Here is a 23,882-nt window from a genome sequence, read left to right as displayed (position 1 = left end):
TTGGTCAAAAATCCGTAGGTGTTAGCCTTCGGTATTATTGAAAATGGTCGTTCATGGCTATTTTCGACAAAATGGGGGTTGTGTTGCCATTGATCATCGACCAGAGGCTCGTACACCTCACCCCACATAGGTTTCCTTGCCATAGATCACATTCTTGGATTTCTAGTGGAGACCATTTGTTGGTCAAAAATTCGTAGGTGTTAGCCTTCGGTATTATTGAAAATGGTCGTTCATGGCTATTTTTGACAAAAATGGGGGTTGTGTGGCCATTGATCATCGACCAGAGGCTAGTACACCTCACCCCACATATGTTTCATTGCCATAGATCACATTCTTGGATTTATGTTGGAGAGCATTTCTTGGTCAAAAATCCGTAGGTGTTAGCCTTCGGTATTATTGAAAATGGCCGTTCATGGCTATTTTCAACAAAAATGGGGGTTGTGTGGCCATTGATCATCGACCATTGGCTCGTACACCTCACCCCACATATGTTTCCTTGCTATAGATCACATTCTTTGATTTTTGGTGGAGACCCTTTCTTGGTCAAAAATCTGTAGGTGTTAGCCTTCTGTATTACTGAAAATGGTTGTCCATGGCTATTTTCGACAAAAATGGGGGTTGTGTTGCCATTGATCATCGACCAGAGGCTCGTACACCTCACCCCACATATGTTTCCTTGCCATAGATCACATTCTTGGATTTCTGGTGGAGACCATTTCTTGGTAAAAAAATCTGTAGGTGTTATCCTTCGGTATTACTGAAAATGGTCGTTCATGGCTATTTTTGACAAAAATGGGGATTGTGTGGCCATTGATCGTCGACCAAAGGCTCGTACACCTCACCCCACATATGTTTCCTTGCCATAGATCACATTCTTGGATTTCTCGTGGAAACCATTGCTTGGTCAAAAATCCGTACGTATTATGCTTCGGTATTATTGAAAATGGTCGTTCATGGCTATTTCGACAAAAATGGGGGTTGTGTGGCCATTGATCATCGACCAAAGGATCGTACACCTCACCTCGCATATGTTTCCTTGCCATATATCACATTCTTGGATTTCTGGTGGAGACGATTTCTTGGTCAAAAATCCGTAGGTGTTAGCCTTCTGAATTATAGAAAATGGTCGTTCATGGCTTTTTTCGACAAAAATGGGGGTTGTGTGGCCATTGATCATCGACCAGAGGCTCGTACACCCCACCCCACATATGTTTCCTTGCCATAGATCATATTCTTGGATTTCTGGTGCAGACCATTTCATGATCAAAAATCCTTAGGTGTTAGCCTTCAGTGTCCTTGAAAATGGTCGTTCATGGCTATTTTCGACAAAAATGGGGGTTGTGTGGCCATTGATCATCGACCAGAGGCACGAACACTTCACCCCACATATGTTTTCTTGCCATAGATCACATTCTTGGATTTCTGGTGGAGACCATTTCTTGGTCAAAAATTCGTATGTGTTAGCCTTCGGTATTATTGAAAATGGTCGTTCATAGCTATTTTCGACAAAAATGGGGGTTGTGTGACCATTTATCATCGACCAGAGGTTCATACACCTCACCCCACATATGTTTCCTTGCCATAGATCATATTCTCGGATTTCTGGTGCATACCATTTCTTGGTCAAAAATCCATAGGTGTTAGCCTTCGGTATTATTGAAAATGGTCGTTCATGGCTATTTTCGACAAAAAATGGGGGTTGTGTGGCCATTGATCATCGATCAGAGGCTCATACACCTCACCCCACATATGTTTCGTTGCCATAGATCATATGCTTGGATTTATGGTGGAGACCATGTTGGGACCATGCTTCGTCGCCGAAGGTCCTGCGGGAAGAAACAGCTTTGGCTGAAGCTGTCTGTACGTGATGCCGAAGGGTGCCGTTCATGAAGCTTCGGAATTATAAACCGACTTAAAGATAGAATGACCTTTTAGTCCATAAGAGTTTGAGTCGTTGTTGTAAACTTTTATGAGGGGTAAGATTGTAATTGCTCACATGCTGTGTCCTGTGTCTATAAATAGTGAACAGTATTCCTTTACTGTTCATGCATTCTTGTAATTGCAATCACATCACTCGGAAATTATTCCTTGCCAAGGCAGAGGTATAAATGTACCTAAACATTATATTTGAATATTTTAAGTTTATATAATATGTAAATGATGTTGTTTACTTCTAATTTACTTGTCTTAAATGCTTTATGACTCGTGTAATTTTACATTATCTTTGAGAGTTCAATTACGAAGATATAACCTTCGTAATTGTGTCATTATAACCTTCGTCCGAAGTTTATTAAATCCTTGGGGAAATAATGTTTCAGCGGACGAAGGACATTAATATTTAACATTTTATGTTGCCTTGTTATTAATTCATAGCATTTGAGAACAAGTCCCCAACATTGGCGCCCACCTCCGGTGAACTCACTTCCACTTTTTTGAGCTGATGGCTTCGTTCAACATTCAAGCTGGAGCTGCTTCGGCTCCGAAGCTTGTACTCCCGATAACAGGCGATTCATGCTCAGAGCCAGCCAACAAGAAGCAGAAGAAGGAGGCACAGAGAAGGGTACAACACGTCGGGGTGCAAGGACCCTTCATCAAGTCAAGATGGTCTCACATTCCTATTACCTTCTCCCAAGAGGATCTTCAACTCAAGGATTACCCACACAATGATGCTATGGTTATCTCTTGTGTTATCAAAGGATTTCTGGTCCACAATGTTTTGGTTGATACAGGCAGTGCAGCTGATATCATATTTGCTAAGGCCTTCAGACAGATGCAAGAGCCCGAAGATAAAATTCTTGATGCCACACATCCCCTTTGCGGCTTCGAAGGAAGGCAGATTGTAGCACTCGGCAAAATTTCAATGCCAGTGACCTTCGGATTTATCAACAACACAAGGACTGAACAAGTTGTGTTTGATATTGTTGACATGGAATACCCTTACAATGCAATCATTAGTCGTGGTACTCTCAATGCCTTCGAAACAATTCTTCATCCAGCTTATCTTTGCATGAAGATACCTTCGGACCAAGGGCCCATTGCTATTCATGGAAGTCAGGAAGCTGCCAGAAGGGCCGAAGGAAATTGGACAGACTCAAAAGCAATCCATAATATAGATGGAACTGAAGCTTGTGAGCAATACAAGTTCAGAAGGGAAAAGGTTGCTTCGGCTGATCAGCCGAAGCCCATGCTCTTATGTGAGGATATAGCAGAGCAGAAGGTGCTATTGGGATCTCAATTGTCCGAAGAACAGGAGAAAACCTTGATAAGGTTTTTGTTCAACAATAAAGATGTTTTTGCTTGGTCAGCTAATGATCTTTGTGGAGTTAACAGGGATGTTATTGAGCACTCGCTCAATGTTGATCCATCCTTCAGACCCAGAAAGCAGAGGCTTCGGAAGATGTCTGATGACAAGGCCGAAGGTGCTCGGAATGAAGTGAAAAGACTCCTCAGTGCCGGAGTTATTAGAGAGGTAAAATACCCAGAATGGTTGGCTAACACTGTTATGGTGAAGAAGGCCAATGGTAAATGGAGAATGTGTATCGATTTTACTGATCTCAATAAGGCCTGTCCGAAGGACGAGTTTCCATTGCCAAGGATAGATTCCTTAGTCGATGCAGCAGCTTCATCAGAGCTTATGAGTTTGCTGGATTGCTATTCAGGCTATCATCAAATCTGGATGAAGAAGGAGGATGAACCGAAAACCAGCTTCATAACCCCTAGTGGGACATATTGTTACCTTCGGATGCCTGAGGGGCTTAAAATGCTGGAGGAAGCTTCAACAGAATGACAGTGAAGGTTCTCCATTCTCAGATAGGCAGGAATGTGCTAACTTATGTTGATGATATCATTGTAAAAAGCACGAAGCAAGATAACCACATTGCTGATCTGCAGGATACCTTCGCTAATTTTAGACAGGCTGGCTTAAAACTGAATCCAGAAAAATGTGTCTTCGGAGTAAAGAAGGGGAAATTTCTTGGTTGCTTAGTTTCAACAAAGGGAATTGAGGCTAATCCAAGCAAAATCGAAGCTATACTTCGAATGGAACCACCAAGTACAAAGAAGGGGGCCCAAAGATTGACAGGAAGGCTGGCATCTCTCAACAGATTCATATCTAGATCAGCAGAGAGAAATTTACCATTTTTCGAAGTGCTGAAGTCAGCCGAAGTTTTTCAATGGGGACCAGTCCAGCAGAGAGCCTTCGAAGAACTGAAGCAATATCTGATAGATTTAACAACATTAAGTCCACCAACGCCAGGGGCTCCTTTGTTATTATATGTGGCAGCTTCGCACTCAGCGGTAAGTGCAGCACTTGTCCAGGAGAAGCTTGAAGGCCAAGTCAAGAAACAGGCTCCAATATATTTCGTATCCGAAGTTCTTAGTTTTTCAAAGAAAAATTATACAGAATTGGAGAAAGTACTGTATGCTGTTTTGATGGCTTCCAGAAAGCTTCGGCATTATTTTCAAGCTTATAACATAATTGTTCCTTTTTCACAACCGTTGAAGGATATTATGAGAAATCGAGAAGCTACTGGAAGGATTGGAAAATGGGCTGCAGAGCTCAATGAATTTTGTATTGATTATGTTCATAGATCTTCGATTCAGTCTCAAGCGTTGGCAGACTTCATTGCTGACTGGACGCCAGGGGCTCAGGAGGAAGAAACGAATAAAGATGCCGAAACATGGACAGTGTTTTGCGATGGTCTTGGGGAACCTTCGGAGCAGGAGCAGCTGCTATGTTGGTTTCACCTTCTAAAGTTAAAACCTGTTATGCGGCAAGACTCAATTTCAGTTGCACAAATAATATTGCTGAGTACGAAGCTCTGCTCTTGGGTCTTCGGAAGTTAAAGGCAATGGGAATCAGAAGGGCCATTCTTAAAACTGATTCTCAAGTTATTTCTGGTCATGTTGACAAGAGCTATAAAGCAAGAGACCCGAAGCTTGAAAAATATCTAGATACAGTCCGAAGAATTGAGGCTTCCTTCGAAGGTTTCTCTGTCAAAAATATTCCTCGTGGAGAAAATGAATATGCTGATCTATTGGCCAAGTCAGCAGCCCAGGGGCTGCCTATACCTTCGGAAGTATTTTTCGAAACAATAAAAGCACCTTCGGTCGAGCTTCTTGAAAGAGCAATCCTTAACATATCCCCTGTTTATAGCGAAGATTGGAGAACTAAGATCATCTCTTTCCTTCAGGGTAATTTCCTTTCAGACGACGAAGCTTACAACAGGAGAATAGAAGCAGCTCGACCATATGTCATAATAGAAGGGGAGTTATACAAGCGTGGGGTCTGTTCCCCATTGCTCAAGTGTTTATCCAGATCCGAAGGCATAGAATTAATGAAGGAAATACATGCAGGCCTGTGTGGATCTCACATTGGATCTAGGCCCTTGCTTGGGAAAGTTTTTCGCCAAGGATTTTATTGGCCAAAGGCAGCTTCGGATGCAGCGGATCTGGTCCAAAAATGCGAAGGTTGTCAGAAATGTGCAAAAGATCAAAAGCAACCTTCGTCTTTAACCCAACTAATACAACCCACTTGGCCGTTGCAAAGGTGGGGCCTCGATTTACTAGGCCCATTACCACCAGCACAGGGGAACCTAAGATATGTAGTAGTGGCAGTGGAATATTTTTCCAAGTGGATTGAGGCAAAGCCCTTAGCCACAATAACTTCATTTACTATTCAAAAGTTTTTCTGGCAAAACATTGTTTGTCGCTTCGGAGTGCCGAAGGCTATTACTGTGGACAATGGGACACAGTTTGATTCTGAAGCCTTCAGAGAATTTTGTGATCAAATTGGCACGAAGATCCATTTTGCATCAGTCCGACACCCAGAGTCAAATGGACTTGTCAAAAGAGCTAATGGGATCATAATGACAGGAATAATGAAGTCAATCTTCAATCAGCCAAGGGGAAAGTGGCCAGACGAGTTAATCAAAGTGGTGTGGAGCCATAACACAACCATGTCAAGGTCAACAGGCTTTACACCCTTTAAACTATTGTTCGGTGACGAAGCAATAACCCCAGAAGAGGCCAAAGCAGGATCAATAAGGATAGTAGCTTCGGCAGAAGGCGAAGACGAAGCTGATTGCTCTGTAGAAAAAGATGCTATTGAAGGTATCGGACTTCAAGCTGTGGAAAACATCAATAAATATCAAGCTGAAACAATAAAATGGCGTGACAGAAAGGTCAAGCTGAAGAACATTGAACCAGGACACTTGGTACTTCGAAGGGTAGCCAACCCTGAAACAGTAGGCAAGTTACAGCTGAAGTGGGAAGGCCCCTTTTTGGTAGTATCTTCATCAAGACCCGGTTCCTATAGATTGAAGGATATGGACGACAACGACATTCCTAGATCATGGAATGAGGATGAGCTTCGGCGATATTATGTTTAGCTTGATGTAATTTTTTATATTCTTTTTTGTGGCACCATTTTCCTTTCCAAAGGGGGAGAAAGGTTTTTAATGGGGCCACAATATGTAATTTTCTTTATTTCAATTTTATGAGAGTGATATCCCCCAAAAAATGTAAATGTAAATGCAAAGGGAAAAGGAAAAGGAAATAGGGAGAAGCTCAAAAGTCGTTCCTAAGGGAATGCAGAGCTTACAGCGAAAAATAAACGCTGATTCCGCCGAAAGTAAAATGCGAAGAAGCTCCTAAGGGAGGCTTACAGCGAAAAATAAACGCTGATTCCGCTGAAAGTAAAAGGCGAAGAAGCTCCCAAGGGAGGCTTACAGCGAAAAGTCAACGCTGATACACCGAAAAGTAAACGGTGAAGCCGAAAAGTAAACGGCAAAAAGATTTGAATCATTCCTAAGGGGATGAAGGGCTGTGCTTATGGTTTTTGAACATGTGTCCCAATATTCATTTGCACAGTACATTTCATCATGTCATTTGCATTCATAAACATTTATTTAGACATATATAGAATCATCATCATACCACATAAAAAAGACAGGTGCTTCAACAATGAGGAAGAACTTCGAAGGAAATTTTTTATGCTTCGTTGTGTACGAAAAAAGGGAAGGTGTTTTTCGCCTTCGGCTCAAAAGAGAAGTTTCGTCCACAGCAAAGCAGATTGTACACAGATAGCAGAAACAAAATATATTACAAGGTATGTACAAATTTACATAAGTTGTTCCATAACTATATTACAAAAGTTTCTCCAGAATTTTTGCAGGAAAGTATATTGTAAACAACTATCAAGCTTCAGGCTAGGCTTCGTCAAGCTTCAGCTTCGTCATTCTTCAGCTTCGTCATCCTGCGTGTATCACACAGTAGAATAAGAAAGGTGCAAATTTCAAGGAGAAGGTAAAAGTAACAAGTATAAGTTTCTTACCGGCTTAAGATGACTTCGAGCTTCGTCACCCGCCATTTTTCGCCCGCCACTTACCCAGATCTGGGTCATGAATCTATTTCCAATGCTTCGGGCTAGGCTTGAGATATCTATCAGATCTGATGCTGATAAGCTGAAGTTTGGTCTATTCACAATATTTCCATGCGTACAGCCAGCCTTCAGAAAAGCGGTGGCTGTGTCCCGAGAAGCTAGCAGGGCGCAGAAGTCCGCATGCCCACCAATAACTTCGTCAAGGGCATCAACCTCGCCTTCAATATATTCTAATGTGCTGGGCAGACTTTCAGCTGAAGGTGTAAATTTTGCAGAGCTGGCTCCGACGGAATGAAACACATCCTTCAGCCGTTGCACGCATCGGCTGCCGAAGCTTAGGCATTTCTCTTGAAGTTCTTTAAAGGATTTCTGCAAATTTGAATTTTTATCCACCTCAGTTTTCAGGCTTGCTTCAAGATATTTCTTTTCTTGCTCAAATTTTTCTGACAGTTGGAGCAATTCATTCTTTAAACTGTTATTCTTAGTTTGGACTTCAGCCAAAGAACCCTCCATAGTCTGAATAACAAAATCTTTCTTTTCTAATGCACCCTCGTGCTCTTTAACCATGATTTCAAGGTCCTGGATGATGAAGTCTTTCTTTTTCAGATTAGCTTCGTAATTTTCAACTTTTTCAGCCAGATCTTGGATGACGGCTTTGTTCTTCTCTTCTTCGAGATCTTGTTGCATTTTTAGAACCTTACTTAATAATATGCTCTGTCGAAACGATCTTCGTTAAAAAATGACCTAAAAGATAATAATAATAATAAAATAACAAAAATATTTGTTACCTTGAAGTTAGCATAAAGCAAGCTTCCGGCGATATGGTGTCGTTGATAACGGCAGAGGTCCGTTTCTAGCTTCGGCAGGCCAATGTTTTTGCAGAGAGTTCTAACAATTTTAGCTTCGCTGCGGTTTCGAAGGCACCTCAGCTTTCCTTCGTTAACCCCACCAAACAGTGTAGCCCCTGGCTTATATCCGCAGGCTATGGCACATTTTTTAAGCTCTGCTTTTTCAGCGTCTGTCAGTTCTTGCCCAAGTAAATCTTGAAATTCAAAATCTTCTTCCCTCAAAACGTCTTCAGTTTGTTTTTCCCCTTTTCAGTAGTTGTGCTCGTCGCGGCCACAATAGATTCTTCCTCAGTCATTTTTAGGAGTATGTTATCAATAACTTCAAGTGTCTCTTCCAGGTTCGGATCTTCTGTGGCCCCGGTTTCAACCCCAGCAGCTTCGGCTGCGCCAGTTTCAGCTTCGAAGGTTTCCGCTCTGGTGGCTTCGGCTGTGGCACCTTTAGCTTCGGCGGTTTCGACAGTCTGGTCAATAGAAATTCTTGATGCCGGTGTCGGTGACGGTGTCCCATGAATTACATCTGCTATTTGAATAATCCTTCGTTTTTTCGGCAGTGTAGGACCTTCTTCTGCCGAAGCTGCCTTGTCCTTCTGAAAAAAAACTTCGTCAGTTCCAGCACCAGTGGACTTAGCTTGACAGGCAAGGGTTCAGTCATTACATTCATAATCTCTTCTACTTCAACAGCAGAAGGCGTTGCAGGAGTATCTTCTTCTTGAACCAACGTTTTTGGTTCTGGAGATGCAGTTTTCCTCTTTCTTGCAGTGGCCACCTTCGGCTCAGGGTTCAACTCTTCAGGGCTAAGTTTTTCAGAATCTCCCCTTTTCTTTTTGGCTACCTTGGTGACCTCTTCGTCAGCAGCGCTGGCAATTCTTTTTCGCTTCGGGCCTCCAGCATCTCCGCTCAGTCGACCATAATCAGCATATTCAAATCCTATAGCATCAAGCACCCTGTTCAGCTTTCGCTTCGGCCGAGTGCCGAAGGCTGCTGTCATCAGCTGGTCTTCTTTTTTGGAGTAATTTCCAAGAATTTCATTACTCATTACTTCGATTGTATCGAGCCATTCTTGGCAGGGTGCTTTATAATATTTCTTAAACTTATAATAATAGGGTAGTCAGACAAGCTCCCCCTCTTTCTTTTCTCCTTTAAGCTTCGGCATAGTCCACTCCTTCATAGTTGGAAATACTCTGAAGGCCAGAAATTCCTGCACTAAATCTCTAGTGCCAATGTGTTCTGCAATAATTTTGAATTCAGCCAGTGCGGTCCAAGTTGGACCTTCTGCTGCCATATTGCATCGGGGTCTGGTTTCTCCGAAGATCAGTTCAAGAGGGCTCTGTACTAGCTTCTCTTTGTCATCGTCAACTTTGACATAAAACCATTCTGACTTCTAGCCTGCCGGCCATTTGCTTCGGTAGCTAATCACAGGAAATTTTGTGGTTTTCCGATAGGCAAAATTATAACAACCAAAATTTTCATGCAACCCATCCTTTCTGGCCTTAGTCTGGTAATGCAGCTCATGTACTCGATAGAAGCTGTCGACAAGCGGCTCCACCGCCTGGCTTCGGAGAGCCCAGATATAAATGCTAAGCCTGACAATGGCGTTAGGAGTCAGTTGGTGAAAATAAATCCCAAACTTTTGTAGCACATCATAAAAAAAATCTATTTAAAGGAAATCTCAACCCAGCTTTTAGAAAACTCTTGAAAATAACTATTTCATCCTTTTCTGGCTTCGGGGTAGTTTCTTCTCCTCCGAAGCGAATCAGCTTCTTCTCATCTTCACTGAAATAGCCCGACTTCACCATTTTGGAAAAATCAGCCTTGGAGATAGTCGACTTTCCGAAGTCCAAATGGCTAGGCTTGCTCGGTACTGAGATATGGTAATCACCGTCAGAATCAGCTTCCTCAATATCTCCTTGTTCCGCTTCGGCAGCAGCTTGTTCTGTTTCGGCAGTGGGGATTCTTTCCGAGGTCACTAATCCGGATCGCTGCATTGCTTCGGAGATAGGAACAGTCTCCGCACCTTCGGCTTCGCCTCCCTCACGCTCAACTCTAGCAATAGAGCGCACTCTGGCCATTTAATTTTGAATTTCTTGAAAGATCTCTTGGGAATTAAATAACCTTTTCTCCCGAAGCTTTTCTTCTGACGAAGTATGCACCAAACTGGAGCTTCGTCTGAATGCGAGAGTCAAGCTTCGGCTATGGTTAAAATTTTTGGCAGCAAAACAGTGCAATAGCAATGAATGATGTGGTAACTTCACACCTACCTGTCTGTTTATATAGTGCTGCAGGTAAGAAGGTGAATCGTCAGGATTTTTACACAAGGCAAACAGCTGCTCGCACCCGCTACGCGGTGGGCCGCAAAGACCAAAATAGTGAACCTGCATGGTGGGACCGCTACACGCTCGGAAACTATATCGTTTCTCGACAACGAGCTCAGGGAAGGTGTTTTTCGGACCTTCGGCTTCCTGAAGCCTAAGAGACTTTTTTCACGGATCAAGCTCGTTACGAAAAACGATCTAGCACCGTGAAGGGGCTACTGTTGGGACCATGCTTCGTCACCGAAGGTCCTGCGGGAAGAAACATCTTCGGCTGAAGCTGTCTGTACGTGATGCCGAAGGGTGCCGTTCATGAAGCTTCGGAATTATAAACCGACTTAAAGATAGAATGACCTTTTAGTCCATAAGAGTTTGAGTCGTTGTTGTAAACTTTTATGAGGGGTATGATTGTAATTGCTCACAGGCTGTGTCCTGTGTCTATAAATAGTGAACAATATTCCTTTACTGTTCATGCATTCTTGTAATTGCAATCACATCACTCGGAAATTATTCCTTGCCAAGGCAGAGGTATAAATGTACCTAAACATTATATTTGAATATTTTAAGTTTATATAATATGTAAATGATGTTGTTTACTTCTAATTTACTTGTCTTAAATGCTTTATGACTCGTGTAATTTTACATTATCTTTGAGAGTTCAATTACGAAGATATAACCTTCGTAATTGTGTCATTATAACCTTCGTCCGAAGTTCATTAAATCCTTGGGGAAATAATGTTTCAGCAGACGAAGGACATTAATATTTAACATTTTATGTTGCCTTGTTCTTAATTCATAGCAATTGAGAACAAGTCCCCAACAGACCATTTCTTGGTCAAAAATCCATAGGTGTTAGCCTTCAGTGTCCTTGAAAATGGTCGTTCATGGCTATTTTCGACAAAAATGGGGGTTGTGTGGCCATTGATCATCGACAAGAGGCTCGAACACTTCACCCCACATATGTTTTCTTGCCATAGATCACATTCTTGGATTTCTGGTGGAGACCATTTCTTGGTCAAAAATCCGTAGGTGTTAGCCTTCGGTATTATTGAAAATGGTCGTTCATGGCTATTTTCGACAAAAATGGGGGTTGTGTGGCCATTTATCTTCGACCACAGGCTCGTACACCTCACCCCACATATGTTTCATTGCCATAGATCACAATCTTGGATTTCTCATGGAGACCATTTCTTGGTCAAAAATCCGTACGTGTTAGCCTTCGGTATTATTGAAAATGGTCGTTCATGGCTAGTTTCGACAAAAATGGGGGTTGTGTGGCCATTGATCATCGAACAGAGGCTCGTACACCTCACCCCACATATGTTTCTTTGCCATAGATAATATTCTTGGATTTCTGGTGGAGACGATTTCTTGGTCAAAAATCTGTAGGTGATAGCCTTCGGTATTATTGAAAATGGTCGTTCATGGCTATTTTCGACAAAAATGGGGGTTGTGTGGCCATTGATCATCGACCAAAGGCTTGTACACCTCACCCCACATATGTTTCCTTGCCATAGATCACATTCTTGGATTTCTAGTGGAGACCATTTCTTGGTCAAAAATCCGTAGGTGTTAGCCTTCGGTATTATTGAAAATGGTCGTTCATGGCTATTTTCGACAAAAATGGGGGTTGTGTGGCCATTGATCATCGACTAGAGGCTCGTACACCTCACCCCACATATGTTTCCTTGCCATAGATCACATTCTTGGATTTTTGGTGGAGACCATTTCTTGGTCAAAAATCCGTAGGTGTTAGCCCTTGGTATTATTGAAAATGGTCGTTCATGGCTATTTTCGACAAAAATGGGGGTTGTGTGGCCATTGATCATCGACCAGAGGCTCGTACACCTCATCCCACATTTGTTTCCTTGCCTAAGATCACATTCTTGGATTTTTGGTGGAGACGATTTCTTGGTCAAAAATTCGTAGGTGTTAGCCTTCAGTATTATTGAAAATGGTCGTTCATGGCTATTTTCGATAAAAATGGGGCTTGTGTGGCCATTGATCATCAACCAGAGGCTTGTACACCTCACCCCACATATATTTCCTTGCCATAGATTACATTCTTGGAATTATGGTGGAGACGATTTCTTGGGCAAAAATCCGTACGTGTTAACCTTCGGTATTATGGAAAATGTTCATTCATGGCTATTTGCGACAAAAAACGAGGGTTGTGTGGCCATTGATCATTGACTAGAGGCTCGTACACCTCACCCCACATATGTTTCGATGCCGTAGATCAGATTCTTGGAATTATGGTGGAGACCATTTTTGGTCAAAAATTCGTAGGTGTTAGCCTTCAGTGTCATTGAACATGGTCGTTCATGGCTATTTTCGACAAAAATGGGGGTTGTGTGGCCATTGATCATCGACCAGAGGCTCGTACACCTCACCCCACATATGTTTCCTTGCCATAGATCACATTCTTGGATTTATGGTGGAGACCATTTCTTGGTCAGAAATTCGTAGGTGTTAGCCTTCGGTATTATTGAAAATGGTCGTTCATGGCTATTTTCGACAAAAATGGGGGTTGTGTGGCCATTGATCATCGACTAGACGCTCGTACACCTCACCCCACATATGTTTCCTTGCCATAGATCACATTCTTGGATTTCCGGTGGAGACCATTTCTTGGGCAAAAATCCGATCACATTCTTGGATTTATGGTGGAGACCATTTCTTGGTCAAAAATCCGTAGGTGTTAGCCTTCAGTGTCATTGAATATGGTCGTTCATGGCTATTTTTGACAAAAATGGGGGTTGTGTGGCCATTGATCATCGACCAGAGGCTCGTACACCTCACCCCACATATGTTCCGTTGCCATAGATCACATTCTTGGATTTAGTGAGGAGACCATTTCTTGGTCAAAAATTCGTAGGTGGTTAGCCTTCAGTGTCATTGAAAATGGTCGTTCTTGGCTATTTTCGACAAAAATGGGGGTTGTGTGGCCATTGATCATCGATCAGAGGCTCGTACACCTCATCCCACATATGTTTCCTTGCCTATGGTCACATTCTTGGATTTTTGGTGGAGACGATTTCTTGGTCAAAAATCCGTAGGTGTTAGCCTTCAGTATTATTGAAAATGGTCATTCATGGCTATTTTCGATAAAAATGGGGGTTGTGTGGCCATTGATCATCGACCAGAGGCTTGTACACCTCACCCCACATATGTTTCCTTGCCATAGATGACATTCTTGGATTTCTGGTGGAGACGATTTCTTGGACAAAAATCCGTACGTGTTAACCTTCGGTATTATTGAAAATGTTCATTCATGGCTATTTGCGACAAAAAAGGGGGTTGTGTGGCCATTGATCATCGACCAGAGGCTCGTACACCTCACCCCACATATGTTTCGATGTCGTAGATCAGATTCTTGGAATTATGGTGGAGACCAATTTTGGTTAAAAAATCGTAGGTGTTAGCCTTTAGTGTCATTGAACATATTCGTTCATGGCTATTTTCGACAAAAATGGGGGTTGTGTGGCCATTGATCGTCGACCAGAGGCTCGTACACCTCACCCCACATATGTTTCCTTGCCATAGATCACATTCTTGGATTTATGGTGGAGACCATTTCTTGGTCAAAAATCCGTAGGTGTTAGCCTTAGGTATTATTGAAAATGGTCGTTCATGGCTATTTTCGACAAAAATGGGGGTTGTGTGGCCATTGATCATCAACTAGAGGCTCGTACACCTCACCCCACATATGTTTCCTTGCCATAGATCACATTCTTGGATTTCTGGTGGAGACCATTTCTTGGGCAAAAATCCGATCACATTCTTGGATTTATGGTGGAGACCATTTCTTGGTCAAAAATCTGTAGGTGTTAGCCTTCAGTGTCATTGAATATGGTCATTCATGGCTATTTTTGACAAAAATGGGGGTTGTGTGGCCATTGATCATCGACCAGAGGCTCGTACACCTCACCCCACCCCACATATGTTTCCTTGCCATAGATCACATTCTTGGATTTATGGTGGAGACCATTTCTTGGTCAAAAATCCGTAGGTGTTAGCCTTCGGTATTATTGAAAATGGTCGTTCATGGCTATTTTCGACAAAAATGGGGGTTGCGTGGCCATTGATCATCAACTAGAGGCTTGTACACCTCACCCCACATATGTTTCCTTGCCATAGATCACATTCTTGGATTTCTGGTGGAGACCATTTCTTGGGCAAAAATCCGATCACATTCTTGGATTTATGGTGGAGACCATTTCTTGGTCAAAAATCCGTAGGTGTTAGCCTCTAGTGTCATTGAATATGGTCGTTCATGGCTATTTTTGACAAAAATGGGGGTTGTGTGGCCATTGATCATCGACCAGAGGCTCGTACACCTCACCCACATATGTTTCGTTGCTATAGATCACATTCTTGGATTTATGGAGGAGACCATTTCTTGGTCAAAAATTCGTAGGTGTTAGCCTTCAGTGTCATTGAAAATGGTCGTTCTTGGCTATTTTTGACAAAAATGGGGGTTGTGTGGCCATTGATCATCAATCAGAGGCTCGTACACCTCACCCCACATATGTTTCCTTGCCAAAGATCACATTCTTGCATTTATGGTGGAGACCATTTCTTGGTCAAAAATCCGTAGGTGTTAGCCTTCGGTATTATTGAAAATGGTCGTTCATGGCGATTTTCGACAAAAATGGGGGTTGTGTTGCCATTGATCATCGACCAGAGGCTCGTACACCTCACCCCACATATGTTTCCTTGCCATAGATCATATTCTTGTATTTCTAGTGGAGACCATTTCTTGGTCAAAAATCCGTAGGTGTTAGCCTTCGGTATTATTGAAAATGACCGTTCATGGCTATTTTCGACAAAAATGGGGGTTGTGTTGCCATTGATCATCAACCAGAGGCTCGTACACCTCACCCCACATATGTTTCCTTGCCAAAGATCACATTCTTGGATTTATGGTGGAGACCATTTCTTGGTCAAAGATCCGTAGGTGTTATCCTTCGGTATTATTGAAAATGGTCGTTCATGGCTATTTTCGACAAAAATGAGGGTTGTGTTGCCATTGATCATCGACCAGAGGCTCGTACACCTCACCCCAAATATGTTTCCTTGCCATAGATCGTATTCTTGGATTTCTAGTGGAGACCATTTCTTGGTCAAAAATTCATAGGTGTTAGCCTTCGCTATTATTGAAAATGGCCTTTCATGGCTATTTTCGACAAAAATGGGGGTTGTGTTGTCATTGATCATCGACTAGAGGCTCGTACACCTCACCCCACATATGTTTCCTTCCATAGATCGCATTTTGGGATTTTAGTGGAGACCATTTCTTGGTCAAAAATCTGTAGGTGTTAGCCTTCGGTATTATTGAAAATTGTCGTTCATGGCTATTTTCGACAAAATGGGGGTTGTGTGGCCATTGATCATCGACCAGAGGCTCGTACACCTCACCCCACATATGTTTCCTTGCCATAGATGACATTCTTGGATTTCTAGTGGAGACCATTTCTTGGTCAAAAATCCGTAGGTGTTAGCCCTCGGTATTATTGAAAATGGTCGTTCATGGCTATTTTCGATAAAAATGGGGGTTGTGTGGCCATTGATCATCGACCAGAGGCTCGTACCCCTCATCCCACATATGTTTCCTTGCCATAGATCACATTCTTGGATTCCTGGTGGAGACGAATTCTTGGTTAAAAATCCGTAGATGTTAGCCTTCGGTATTATTGAAAACGGTCGTTCATGGCTATTTTCGACAAAATGGGGGTTATGTGGCCATTGATTATCGACCAGAGGCTCGTACACCTCACCCCACATATGTTTCCTTGCCACAGATCACATTCTTGGATTTCTGGTGGAGACGATTTTTTGGGCAAAAATCTGTACGTGTTAACCTTTGGAATTATTGAAAATGTTCATTCATGGCTATTTTCGACAAAAAATGGGGGTTGTGTGGCCATTGATCATCGACCAGAGGCTCGTACACCTCACCCCACATATGTTTCGTTGCCATAGATCAGATTCTTGGATTTATGGTGGAGACCATTTATTGGTCAAAAATTCGTAGGTGTTAGCCTTCAGTGTCATTGAAAATGGTCGTTCATGGCTATTTTCGACAAAAATGGGGGTTGTGTGGCCATTGATCATCGACCAGACGCTCGTACAGCTGACCCCACATATGTTTCCTTGCCATAGATCACATTCTTGGATTTATGGTGGAGACCATTTCTTGGTCAAAAATCCGTAGGTGTTAGCCTTCGGTATTATTGAAAATGTTCGTTCATGGCTATTTTCGACAAAATTGGGGGTTGTGTGGCCATTGATCATCGACTAGAGGATCGTACACCTCACCCCACTTATGTTTCCTTGCCATAGATCACATGCTTCGATTTTTGGTGAAGATCATTTCTTGGGCAAAAATCCGATCACATTCTTGGATTTATGGTGGAGACCATTTCTTGGTCAAAAATCCGTATGTGTTTGCCTTCAGTGTCATTGAATATGGTCGTTCATGGCTACTTTTGACAAAAATGGGGGTTGTGTGGCCATTGATCATCGACCAGAGGCTCGTACACCTCACCCCACATATGTTTCGTTGCCATAGATCACATTCTTGGATTTATGGTGGAGACCATTTCTTGGTCAAAAATTCGTAGGTGTTAGCCTTCGGTATTATTGAAAATGGTCGTTCATGGCTATTTTCGACAAAAATGGGGGTTGTGTGGCCATTGATCATCGACAAGAGGCTCATACACCTCACCCCACATATGTTTCCTTGCCAAAGATCACATTCTTGGATTTCTGGTGGAGACCATTTCTTGGTCAAAAATTCGTAGGTGTTAGCCTTCGGTATTATTGAAAATGGTCGTTCATGGCTATTTTCGACAAAAATGGGGGTTGTGTGGCCATTGATCATCGACAAGAGGCTCGTACACCTCACCCCACATATGTTTCCTTGCCATAGATCACATTCTTGATTTATGGTGGAGACCATTTCTTGGTCAAAAATCCGTAGGTGTTAGCCTTCGGTATTATTGAAAATCGTCGTTCATGGCTATTTTCGACAAAAATGGGGGTTGTGTGGCCATTGATCATTGACCAGAGGCTCGTACACCTCACCCCACATATGTTTCCTTGCCATAGATCACATTCTTGGATTTCTGGTGGAGACCATTTCTTGGTCAAAAATCCGTAGGTGTCAGCCTTCGGTATTATTGAAAATGGCCGTTCAAGGCTATTTTTGACAAAAATGGGGGTTGTGTTGCCATTTCTGGTCGATGATCAATGGCCACACAACCCCCATTTCTATCGAAAATAGCCATGAACGACGATTTTCAATAATAACGAAGGCTAACACCTATGGATTTTTGACCAAGAAATGGTCTCCACCATAAATCCAAGAATGTGATCTATGGGAAGGAAACATATGTGGGGAGAGGTGTACGAGCCTCTGGTCGATGATCAATGGCCACACAACCCCCATTTTTGACGAAAATAGCCATGAACGACCATTTTCAATAATACCGAAGGCTAACACCTACGGATTTTTGACCAAGAAATGGTCTCCACCATAAATCCAAGAATGTGATCTTTGGCAAGGAAACATATGTGGGGTGAGTTGTACGAGCCTCTGGTCGATGATTAATGGCCACACAACCCCCATTTTTGTCAAAAATAGCCATGAACGACCATATTCAATGACACTGAAGGGTAACGCCTACGGATTTTTGACCAAGAAATGGTCTCCACCATAAATCCAAGAATGTGATCGGAATTTTGCCCAAGAAATGGTCTGCACCAAAAATCCAAGCATGTGATCTATGGCAAGGAAACATATGCGGGGTGAGGTGTACGAGCCTCTGATCGATGATCAATGGCCACATAACCCCCATTTTTGTCGAAAATAGCCATGAATGACCATTTTCAATAATACCGAAGGCTAACACCTACGAATTTTTGACCAAGAAATGGTCTCCACCATAAATCCAAGAATGTGATCTATGGCAACAAAACATATGTGGGGTGAGGTGTACGAGCCTCTGGTCGATGATCAATGGCCACACAACCCCCATTTTTGTCAAAAATAGCCATGAACGACCATATTCAATGACACTGAAGGGTAACGCCTACGGATTTTTGACCAAGAAATGGTCTCCACCATAAATCCAAGAATGTGATCGGAATTTTGCCCAAGAAATGGTCTGCACCAAAAATCCAAGCATGTGATCTATGGCAAGGAAACATATGCGGGGTGAGGTGTACGAGCCTCTGGTCGATGATCAATGGCCACATAACCCCCATTTTTGTCGAAAATAGCCATGAATGACCATTTCCAATAATACCGAAGGCTAACACCTACGAATTTTTGACCAAGAAATGGTCTCCACCGTAATTCCAAGAATGTGATCTATGGCAAGAAAACATATGTGGGGTGAGGTGTACGAGCTTCTGGTCGATGATCAATGGCCACACAACCCCCATTTTTGTCGAAAATAGCCATGAACGACCATTTTCAATAATACCGAAGGCTAACACCTACGGATTTTTGACCAAGAAATGGTCTCCACCATAAATCCAAGAATGTGATCTTTGGCAAGGAAACATATGTGGGGTGAGGTGTACGAGCCTCTGGTCGATGATCAATGGCCTCACAACCCCCATTTTTGTCGAAAATAGCCAAGAACGACCATTTTCAATGACACTGAAGGCTAACACCTATGAATTTTTGACCAAGAAATGGTCTCCACCATAAATCCAAGAATGTGATCTATGGCAACAAAACATATGTGAGGTGAGGTGTACGAGCCTCTGGTCTATGATCAATGGCCACACAACCCCCATTTTGTCAAAAATAGCCATGAACGACCATATTCAATTACACTGAAGGCTAACACCTACGGATTCTTGACCAAGAAATGGTCTCCACCATAAATCCAAGAATGTGATCGGATTTTTGCCCAAGAAATGGTCTCCACCAGAAATCCAAGAATGTGATCTATGGCAAGGAAACTTATGTGGGGTGAGGTGTATGAGCCTCTGGTTGATAATCAATGGCCACACAACCCCCATTTTTGTCGAAAATAGCCATGAACGACCATTTTCAATAATACCGAAGGCTAACACCAATGGATTTTTGACCAAGAAATCGTCTCCACCAGAAATCCAAGAATGTGATCTATGGCAAGGAAACATATGTGGGATGAGGTGCACGAGCCTCTGGTCGATGATCAATGGCCACACAACCCCCATTTTTGTCGAAAATAGCCATGAACGACCATTTTCAATAATACCGAGGGCTAACACCTACGGATTTTTGACCAAGAAATGGTCTCGGCCAGAAATCCAAGAATGTGATCTATGGCAAGGAAACATATGTGGGGTGAGGTGTACGAGCCTCTGGTCGATGATCAATGGCCACACAACCCCCATTTTTGTCGAAAATAGCCATGAACGACAATTTTCAATAATACCGAAGGCTAACACCTACGGATTTTTGACCAAGAAATCGTCTCCACCAGAAATCCAAGAATGTGATCTATGGCAAGGAAACATATTTGGGATGAGGTGTACGAGCCTCTGGTCGATGATCAATGGCCACACAACCCCCATTTTTGTCGAAAATAGCCATCAACGACCATTTTCAATATTACCGAGGGCTAACACCTACGGATTTTTGACCAAGAAATGGTCTCCACTAGAAATCCAAGAATACGATCTATGGCAAGGAAACATATTTGGGGTGAGGTGTACGAGCCTCTGGTCGATGATCAATGGCTACACAACCCCCATTTTTGTCGAAAATAGCCATGAACGACCATTTTCAATAATACAGAAGGCTAACACCTACTGATTTTTGACCAAGAAATGGTCTCCACCAGAAATCCAAGAATGTGATCTATGGCAAGGAAACATGTGTGGGGTGAGGTGTACGAGCCTCTAGTCGATGATCAATGGCCATACAACCCCCATTTTTGTCGAAAATAGCCATGAATGACCATTTTCAATAATACAGAAGGCTAACACCTACGGATTTTTGACCAAGAAATGGTCTCCACCATAAATCCAAGAATGTGATATATGGCAAGAAAACATATGTGGGGTGAGGTGTTTGAGCTTCTGGTCGATGATCAATGGCCACACAACCCCCATTTTTGTCGAAAATAGCCATGAACGACCATTTTCAATAATACCGAAGACTAACACCTACGGATTTTTGACCAAGAAATGGTCTCCACCATAAATCCAAGAATGTGATCTTTGGCAAGGAAACATATGTGGGGTGAGGTGTACGAGCCTCTGGTCGATGATCAATGGCCTCACAACCCCCATTTTTGTCGAAAATAGCCAAGAACGACCATTTTCAATGACATTGAAGGCTAACACCTACGAATTTTTGACCAGTAAATGGTCTCCACCATAAATCCAAGAATCTGATCTATGACAACGAAACATATGTGGGGTGAGGTGTACGAGCCTCTAGTCGATGATCAATGGCCACACAACCCCCATTTTTTGTCGAAAATAACCATGAATGAACATTTTCAATAATACCGAAGGTTAACACATACGGATTTTTGCCCAAGAAATAGTCTCCACCAGAAATCCAAGAATGTGATCTGTGGCAAGGAAACATATGTGGGGTGAGGTGTACGAGCCTCTGGTCGATAATCAATGGCCACACAACCCCCATTTTTGTCGAAAATAGCCATGAACGACCATTTTCAATAATACCGAGGGCTAACACCTACGGATTTTTGACCAAGAAATGGTCTCCACCAGAAATCCAAGAATGTGATCTATGGCAAGGAAACATATGTGGGGTGAGGTGTACGAGCCTCTGGTCGATGATCAAAGGCCACACAACCCCCATTTTTGTCGAAAATAGCCATGAACGACAATTTTCAATAATACCGAAGGCTAACACCTACGGATTTTTGACCAAGAAATGGTCTCCACTTGAAATCCCAAAATGCGATCTATGGCAAGGAAACATATGTGGGGTGAGGTGTATGAGCCTCTAGTCGATGATCAATGGCAACACAACCCCCATTTTTGTCGAAAATAGCCATGAACGGCTATTTTCAATAATAGCGAAGGCTAACACCTACGGATTTTTGACCAAGAAATGGTCTCCACCATAAATCCAAGAATGTGATCTTTGGCAAGGAAACATATGTGGGGTGAGGTGTACGAGCCTCTGGTCGATGATCAATGGCCTCACAACCCCCATTTTTGTCGAAAATAGCCAAAAACGACCATTTTCAATGACACTGAAGGCTAACACCTTTGAATTTTTGACCAAGAAATGGTCTCCACCATAAATCCAAGAATGTGATCTATGGCAACGAAACATATGTGAGGTGAGGAGTACGAGCCTCTGGTCTATGATCAATGGCCACACAACCCCCATTTTTGTCAAAAATAGTCATGAACGACCATATTCAATTACACTGAAGGCTAACACCTACGGATTTTTGACCAATAAATGGTCTCCACCATAAATCCAAGAATGTGATCGGATTTTTGCCCATGAAATGGTCTCCACCAGAAATCCAAGAATGTGATCTATGGTAAGGAAACATATGTGGGGTGAGGTGTACGAGCCTCTGGTTGATAATCAATGGCCACACAACCCCCATTTTTGTCGAAAATAGCCATGAACGACCATTTTCAGAAATACCGAAGGCTAACACCTATGGATTTTTGACCAAGAAATGGTCTCCACCATAAATACAAGAATGTGATCTATGGCAAGGAAACATGTGGGGTGAGGTGTACGAGCGTCTGGTCGACGATCAATGGCCAAACAACCCCCATTTTTGTCGAAAATAGCCATGAACGACCATTTTCAATGACACTGAAGGCTAACACCTACGAATTTTTGACCAATAAATGGTCTCCACCATAAATCCAAGAATCTGATCTATGGCAACGAAACATATGTGGGGTGAGGTGTACGAGCCTCTGGTCGATGATCAATGGCCACACAACCCCCATTTTTTGTCGAAAATAACCATGAATGAACATTTTCAATAATACCGAAGGTTAACACGTATAGATTTTTGCCCAAGAAATCTTCTCCACCAGAAATCCAAGAATGTGATCTGTGGCAAGGAAACATATGTGGGGTGAGGTGTACGAGCCTCTGGTCGATAATCAATGGCCACACAACCCCCATTTTTGTCGAAAATAGCCATGAACGACCATTTTCAATAATACCGAAGGCTAACACCTACGGATTTTTGACCAAGAAATCGTCTCCACCAAAAATCCAAGAATGTGATCTATGGCAAGGAAACATATGTGGGATGAGGTGTACGAGCCTCTGGTTGATGATCAATGGCCACACAACCCCCATTTTTGTCGAAAATAGCCATGAACGACCATTTTCAATAATACCGAGGGCTAACACCTACGGATTTTTGACCAAGAAATGGTCCCCACCAGAAATCCAAGAATGTGATCTATGGCAAGGAAACATATGTGGGCTGAGGTGTACGAGCCTCTGGTCGATGATCAATGGCCACACAACCCCCATTTTTGTCGAAAATAGCCATGAACGACAATTTTCAATAATACCGAAGGCTAACACCTACGGATTTTTGACCAAGAAATGGTCTCCACTAGAAATCCCAAAATGCGATCTATGGCAAGGAAACATATGCGGGGTGAGGTGTACGAGCTTCTAGTCGATGATCAATGGCAACACAACCCCCATTTTTGTCGAAAATAGCCATGAACGGCCATTTTCAATAATAGCGAAGGCTAACACCTACGGATTTTTGACCAAGAAATGGTCTCCACTGGAAATCCAAGAATACGATCTATGGCATGGAAACATATTTGGGGTGAGGTGTACGAGCCTCTGGTCGATGATCAATGGCAACACAACCCCCATTTTTGTCGAAAATAGCAATGAACGACCATTTTCAATAATACCGAAGGCTAACACCTACGGATCTTTGACCAAGAAATGGTCTCCACCATAAATCCAAGAATGTGATATTTGGCAAGGAAACATATGTGGGGTGAGGTGTACGAGCCTCTGGTCGATGATCAATGGCCACACAACCCCCATTTTTGTCGAAAATAGCCATGAACGACCATTTTCAATAATACCGAAGGCTAACACCTACGGATCTTTGACTAAGAAATGGTCTCCACCATAAATCCAAGAATGTGATCTTTGGCAAGGAAACATATGTGGGGTGAGGCTTACGAGCCTCTGGTTGATGATCAATGGCCACACAACCCCCATTTTTGTCGAAAATAGCCAAGAACGACGATTTTCAATGACATTGAAGGCTAACACCTAAGAATTTTTGACCAAGAAATGGTCTCCGCCATAAATCCAAGAATGTGATCTATGGCAAC

The sequence above is a fragment of the Zea mays genome, chromosome 8 (assembly GCF_902167145.1).
Source record: "Zea mays cultivar B73 chromosome 8, Zm-B73-REFERENCE-NAM-5.0, whole genome shotgun sequence".
In the NCBI taxonomy this organism is placed as follows: domain Eukaryota; kingdom Viridiplantae; phylum Streptophyta; class Magnoliopsida; order Poales; family Poaceae; genus Zea; species Zea mays.
Note: the sequence above shows the minus strand (reverse complement) of the source record.